The 7245-nt window shown below is 40.6% G+C and overlaps 3 non-coding genes across 3 annotated transcripts; 2 read left to right on the top strand and 1 right to left on the bottom strand.

The window, feature by feature from the left end:
* Nucleotides 1–2776: 2776 nt before the first annotated feature.
* Nucleotides 2777–2863, top strand: TRNAS-GGA. Its single transcript has one exon. It is a non-coding gene; the product is annotated as a tRNA-Ser (tRNA).
* A 1215-nt stretch (nucleotides 2864–4078) lies between these two features.
* Nucleotides 4079–4151, bottom strand: TRNAT-UGU. Its single transcript has one exon. It is a non-coding gene; the product is annotated as a tRNA-Thr (tRNA).
* Nucleotides 4152–5791: 1640 nt separating this feature from the next.
* Nucleotides 5792–5864, top strand: TRNAF-GAA. Its single transcript has one exon. It is a non-coding gene; the product is annotated as a tRNA-Phe (tRNA).
* Nucleotides 5865–7245: the final 1381 nt, after the last annotated feature.

Here is a 7245-nt window from a genome sequence, read left to right as displayed (position 1 = left end):
CCCCCGTGCCGCGTAAACGAGCCGCCCATAAAAGAGACGGGGATTTAGATCCAATTAACACCACCTTCCCTCCACGAGCATTCATCAGAGCGCTTTCGACAGAGATCCATTCCACCATGGCCGGTTGAGGCAGCTCGTCCTCTCGCCTCTCCAGCCCTCGGCCCGGAGATTGGGAGCGGTGTTCCGTCCCGCATAGCGAGCTAGTAGTGCTTCAATCCAAGGGGCTCCCCCCAGCATATATGGTCCCAGTTCGAGCCGGGATTGCCACCTATAGTGGCGGAGAGCAGGCGGAGAGCGTCCCCAATCCCTCCCAAGGAGAGCGGGTATGCCTAGTCCATATTTAATAAGAGGACTCGGATTTCCAATTCATCCGTTTCTTCGAGGGCTACTGGAGTTTTATGGCCTCCAGCTACACAACCTCACACCTGCCTCCGTACTGCATATTGCGGGCTTCGTGGCCCTCTGCGAGCTGTTTTTTGGCATCGAGGCCCATTTCGCGTTGTGGAAGAGGTTGTTCTGCCTTGTGCCCCACTCTCAGGAGGGGTCAATTTATCAAGTGGGCGGAGCCGAACTATGGCGCATCGCTGGGACCGGATATCTATCCGGAACCCCAAAGAAGGCGTCCGAGGACTGGCCTACGAAATGGTTTTATATGGACGACGTCCCCCTACCGGACCCTGTACGGATCGGCCTCCTTGAGTTCAATAACGCCCCATTGAAGAAACGCCTGAGCTGGCCCCCACGGAACCCTTAGAGGGAAACTGACAGGGACGTCCTTTACGTGATGAGCCGGATAAGGTTGTTGGCTCATTCCGGACTGACCATTATCGAGGTCATGGCCACATGCATTATGCGGGGGGTGCAGCCGCTTCAGTACAGAGGCCACCCCATGTGGGATTTCAACGGGGAGGACGACGCCACCCGGTGCGGTCGCAAGGGGCCGGATTCGGCTGCCACTCTAACGAAGATCTTATCTGCTTTGTACAAGGGAGAAGAAGAGCAATTCCTTCGTGTCAACCCACGGGGCGGATTCTCCATGTACATTCCTCCAAGCTGGGTGAGCGAACATTTTCACTTGCCTACCTGTTTTCAAATTCCAATAATTGAGTACTTAGTCTAGCAATTTTAACACAGGAGCTTCGCCAGACTGTGAAGGAGATAAACAGCCCTCCTCCACAACCCGAGGACCCGGAACGGTCCCTCGATCCGGACTCCCGAGAGGACCTGGACTTATGTGTGGAGCTAATTGATGGGGTGTTTCATCAATTTAGTAAGGACAATACCTTAGTGTCCATTACGGCCGACTATCCCGGACTACTTCCGGCCTCAAAGGTAACCGAGACCGAAGTCCCAGTACTTTCAAGAGGATCCATCCATGCCTTATTTTGATTGCCGTAAACCAATAGCGTTTCGTTTTGCAGGGGAAATCCTTGAGGCGGAGGACCGAGCCCACGGTGGGTAGCCAACACGGGTCGTTGAAGCCAGGCGGGCTAAAAAGAAGTGCGGACCAGATCGAGATTCCGGCGCAACGGTACGGCGTGCAATTTTAACGCCTAGGGTTTATGCCCCCAAGTCACACTAACGCTCATGCTCTCCTCAGGAAGAAGAGCGCCCGCCGGACTATATCCACCGGCCAGGCTTCATGGCCGGGTCCGGAAGCGGAGGCGAACACGAGGCGCGCACCGGACATTCCTCCAACAGAGGACGCGGACGGGCTATCTGCCACCAATTCAGAGGTGGAGAGTGCCATGAACCACAGGCGTCGCCAGACTGTTCTTCGTGACGCATGTTTTCCCAAGAGGCGTTGGACACCTTTAATATGGGAGATGCGTACCTCCGTGCCGCTCAAAATGGTCTAGCCAGAGCCACAGAGCAGTATGTGAAACACATACAGGTGAGTAAATCTGATGGTTATATATGTCAGTAGCCCCCGAGACTTGAAACAGTTAAGATAACTGATTTAAGGATCATATGATATGCGGGATCTTACAAAAAAGAATACGCAACTGTCCCAGGAGCTAGAAGAGTGCAAGGCCCAACTTGAGGCCACACTGGCCGCTTCAAAGAGTACCAAGGGGATTGCCTCAGGTAATATATGCTTCGAAAGATAATTCTGTTGTGACGTGCGGCATGTGTGCAATTCTGACAATAACAGTGCAGATGGGGCGGGATTGAATTCAGACAACCAACAACTACTGCGCCAGTTAAAGGCCGGCGAGAGCATGCTGACGAGGGTGAGGCAAGAGAAGAACAAGCTTCAAGACGCCAACACCCAGCTGGGCGAGGAACTAAAGGATGTTCGTGCTCAGCGGTCTGATTCCGTAAAGGAGAATCGGCGACTTCGACGCGGCATTTTTAGTAAGTGCTTAAACGAATCTTTGAAAAAGAGTTTGGCGAGGAAGTCGATTGACAGAGCTATGTCTGCAGATATGCTGACAGGTCGGCCTGCGGAGGAAATGATCGGTTCTGCGGGGGATCTTCTCCCCGAGCTATTGCAACTGCATGAACGAGTTCAGCAGGCGATGCAAGGCGTCGTACAGGCTTTGTGGCCGTCCCTCTCCCTGCCCGAAGGCCTTGAAGAGCTTGCAGAGAAGCTGAAGTGAGTGCGGCAACGCTTCCGGTTATGGAAGATATCGGCCTGCCGTCAAGGCGCCAGGGAGGCCTCGGCCATGGTGAAGACGCGGTACATGAAGGCTGACCCAAACCACATGGCCGAGGTTAGCCCTTTGGGGCCCGACGGGAAGGAGATCCCTATCAGTTTAGTGTAAGTTATGTAGGAGAGATGGCCGAGCGGTTCAAGGCGTAGCATTGGAACTGCTATGTAGACTTTTGTTTACCGAGGGTTCGAATCCCTCTCTTTCCGTTTTTATTAATTCATCAACGTTAAGGATCACAATGTATCAAATCAAATAACAATTTTTTCCAGCAATAATATAATATCTTATATTATCTTATTTTGATTTAATAGAAATTAGAAATTCTCTATAGCAAACTACTGTGGTATGTAAAATACACATAGAGGAAAAAAGAAAAAAGGATCCTAATCCTAGGGTTAATCAATTTTAGCTAGTTGATGGGAAAATACGAATTAATGGTAATGGTCTTAGGGTGATGTAGTTCGGGGAAAGGGGAAGGGGAAGAAAATTCTATGAACCTTTCCTTTTTTCGTTAAGTTCAAGTCTGACAAGAGTAATATTCTACAACTAACAACTCATTTATTTTGAGACCGACCTACTTCCTATCTAGGATTTTATTTACTAGTCCTTTATATTCCAACGTGTCAATCGCCAAATGCTTTGGCAATTTCCCCGGGTCCGATGAAGCAATATAATTTTGAACCAGACCTTTTGATCTTTGGTTATCTTTCGTAGTAATAATATCTCTGGGGTTGCAACAAAAACTTGGTATATTGACTATACGACCATTAACTAAAATATGTCTATGGTTGACTAATTGGCGGGCCCCAGGAATGGTTGAAGCCATACCCAATCGAAAAAGGATATTATCCAAACGCATTTCAAGTAATTGTAGTAAAACCTGGCCTGTTGACCTTTTTGCTTTTCCAGCGATATGTACATATCTAAGTAATTGTCATTCTGTCAGACCATAATGAAAACACAATTTCTGTTTTTCCTGAAGACGAATACGATATTGCTCCTTTTTCCCAGAATTGAATTTTTTTTAAGATTACTTCCGGATTTAGGTGTTTTTCTAGTGAGTCCTGGTAAAGCTCCCAAATGGCGTATTTTTTTTAAATGAGGTCCTCGATAACGGGACATGAAGACTCCTTTTTTATTTTATTGAAATTTCATTTTACACAATTAATTTCATTGTATTTACATTACAGAATACATCAAAATTAAAACTGAATTAAACTACAGGATAAACAGAGTAAAATCAACTAAAGTACCCCAAAAATGGAATTTCATCAAAATATTTATTTTTTTATATATATTATTTATTTTTTTGTTTTGTATCTAGCAAAATTGTAAGGTAAAAAACATAAAAGATCCTGGATTCTCCATTTAATTCGGAAAAAAAGAGATTCTTGTTCATAGAACATCGATAGAGAAAAAAAAGCCGACTATCGGATTTGAACGGATGACCCTCGCATTACAAATGCGATGCTCTAACCTCTGAGCTAAGTGGGCTTACATAACAGAAATAGTGTAACAAATAGAAATAGGTATAGTATAGGAAATTCGTAAAATCTCAGATATTAGTTATTAATCTTTGCTATTAACTAGTTCTAAATTTGAAGTTATACTTATAAAAATAAAAAAATACGAAAACTTCTTAAAGATAAAGTTAGCTTGATATGCTTAACTATAGGATATTAAAAAATAAAATTATAGAATTTATTGGTATTTTCATTCGATCATTATAGACTTTATTATTTGTTAATAATTTCAGGATTAATATTTGACTAAGGGGAACATAGAGTCGGAGTAAATAAAATTGCTAATTCTGATTAGAAAAAAAAGAATAAATATCAAGCGTTATAGTATAATTTTGAATACTATAAAAAAGTAAGATGGGAGGTGGGGGAGATAAAAACTTTTGGATATATTGATTCGGATTGAATTGCAAATACATCAAGGATAGAATCAATTCAATTCTGAATTGCAATAAGCAAGCAAGGTCTCTCAAATAGAGTCGAACTGAACTGCTAGACTACGTTGAGTGATGAACTCAATGATTCAAAAAAAAACTAAGAGATGGATGAAATTACACAAGGAATCCTGGTCTCAAAGAAGAGGGAAATGGGGATATGGCGAAATCGGTAGACGCTACGGACTTGATTGTATTGAGCCTTGGTACGGAAACCTGCTAAGTGGTAACTTCCAAATTCAGAGAAACCCTGGAATTAAAAAAGGGCAATCCTGAGCCAAATCCGTGTTTTGAGAAAACAAGGGGTTCTGGAACTAGAATACAAAGGAAAAGGATAGGTGCAGAGACTCAATGGAAGCTGTTCTAACGAATCGAGTTAATTACGTTGTGTTGTTAGTGGAATTCCTTCTAATTCTAAATTAGAGAAAGAGGGGTTTTATACCTTATACATTTAATAAACACGTATAGATACTGACATAGCAAACGATTAATCACAGAACTCATATTATATTATAATTATAATATAGGTTCTTTATCTTTTTTAAAAATGAAATTAGAAATGATAATGATTATGAAATAAAAAACTCATAAAAACTCATATCATAATTTTTTTTCATTATTGTGAATCCACTCCAATCAAATATTGAATAATCAAATTCTTCAATTCAAATTCAAAGTTTTCGAGATCTTTAAAAAAGTGGATTAATCGGACGAGGACAAAGAGAGAGTCCCATTCTACATGTCAATACTGACAACAATGAAATTTCTAGTAAAAGGAAAATCCGTTGACTTTATAAGTTGTGAGGGTTCAAGTCCCTCTATCCCCAAATCCTCTTTTATTCCCTAACTATACTATATTATTATTATTTATCCTCTTTTTTTCTTTTTATCAATGGGTTTAAGATTCATTAGCTTTCTCATTGTACTCTTTCACAAAGGAATGCGAAGAGAACTCAATGGATCTTATCCTATTCATTGAATAGATTTCTTTTTTATTAGAGTATCGGCAAGAAATCTTGGTTATTCACTCTATTTTTAAGTTTTATTTAAGTAAACCATGCACAATGCATAGGACTATCCCCCCCATTTTCAAATTTTAAATTTGAAATACTTTAATTAATTTTAGTCCTTTTAATTGACATAGATACAAATACTCTACTAGGATGATGCACAAGAAAAGGTCAGGATAGCTCAGTTGGTAGAGCAGAGGACTGAAAATCCTCATGTCACCAGTTCAAATCTGGTTCCTGGCAGAGAAAAAAAAAGATCCACCGAATAGGTATTGATCCAAATACCTCGAGATGGATTGTGATACATATTCATTAATAATATTTATTCATCTAAGTGGATAAATCTATAATATAAATATAGAGGCACTTCTTTTTCTTTTTAAAGAAGTTTTAAAATAGATCTTTTCTTTATGATAAAGAAGGGGGTGAGATTCCCCTTTATTTTTTTGCGTTTCTTAATTTTGTATTCCGCTATTTCGACAAATATTTTTTTAGTCTTGCTTATCTTTATCTTATCTTATTTTCCTAGTTGTGCTAAGTAATGTGCGCGGTACAAAGTTCCTGGTAGAGAACTTCTTTGAGTCATCCTATTTTTCTGTTCATATGAAGGAAATTAATATGCGATTTTCAAAATAGGGGAATCCAAATGAAACCCTTTTTTTTGCTCAGTCTATCTAGAATGCTTTTGTATAATTAGGAATTAATTATAAATAGGTATTCCGTTTCATCTAGGAAAAGAACCTAAAAATATTCCTTGACTTGAATAAAATCTGGAGTTGTGTTGTATAAGTGAGCATGAATTTCTTATCATTCAATGAGCATCTTGTATTTCATAAAAATTGGGGGTTATATAATCCTTACGTAAGGGCCAGCCTATCCAACGTTCAGGCATTAGGATACATTTAAGGCGCGGATGATTATCATAAGAGATTCCCACCATATCATAAGATTCGCGTTCTTGAAAATCGGCACTTTTCCAAATCCAGAAGACAGACGGAATTCTAGGATTATCCTTTTGGGCAAAGACTTTTATGCAGACTTCTTCTGGATTATCTATACCATATTGTATTCTCGTAAGATGATACACTTTAGCTAAAGATCCACCGGGTGCTACATCATAAGCACATTGGGAGCGTAAATAACTATAACCATATACATATAAAATGACAGCAATGGAATCCCAATCCCCTGCTTTTATTTGTAAAGTCTCTATTCCTCGGTGATCAAAGCCCAAAGATCTATGAACCACCTCATGTTTGACTAGCCAATTAGATAACCAACCCTGCTGCATTGTCTTCATCTCTCCCTCTTTGTATAAATATTTCACATTTCGGATGCAAGTTTGAAAGGTTTCCCTGCTTTTTATTTTTCTACACAAAAGAGCCCCCCTCCTAATTCACTAATTTGTAGGAAGGTACTGAACTTTTGGATTTGAAAAAAGTTTCAGAAGATATATCTAATGTAGATAGTGATTGATAGAGCAATTCTTTCTCATAAGTTCCTGTATGAGTACTGCGCCTAACATAAAGCTTGTGACTGGTAGTAAAACATCTATTTTTATTTTGAGATAGAGTTCGATCCTCAACTATTTCTCGCGATATCTTCTTACGAAGTTTTGTTAGGG

This window comes from Triticum dicoccoides, chromosome 4A (assembly GCF_002162155.2).
Source record: "Triticum dicoccoides isolate Atlit2015 ecotype Zavitan chromosome 4A, WEW_v2.0, whole genome shotgun sequence".
Classification (NCBI taxonomy): domain Eukaryota; kingdom Viridiplantae; phylum Streptophyta; class Magnoliopsida; order Poales; family Poaceae; genus Triticum; species Triticum dicoccoides.
The sequence above is the reverse complement of the archived record's forward strand: the minus strand, read 5'-3'. Positions and strand labels throughout refer to the sequence as shown.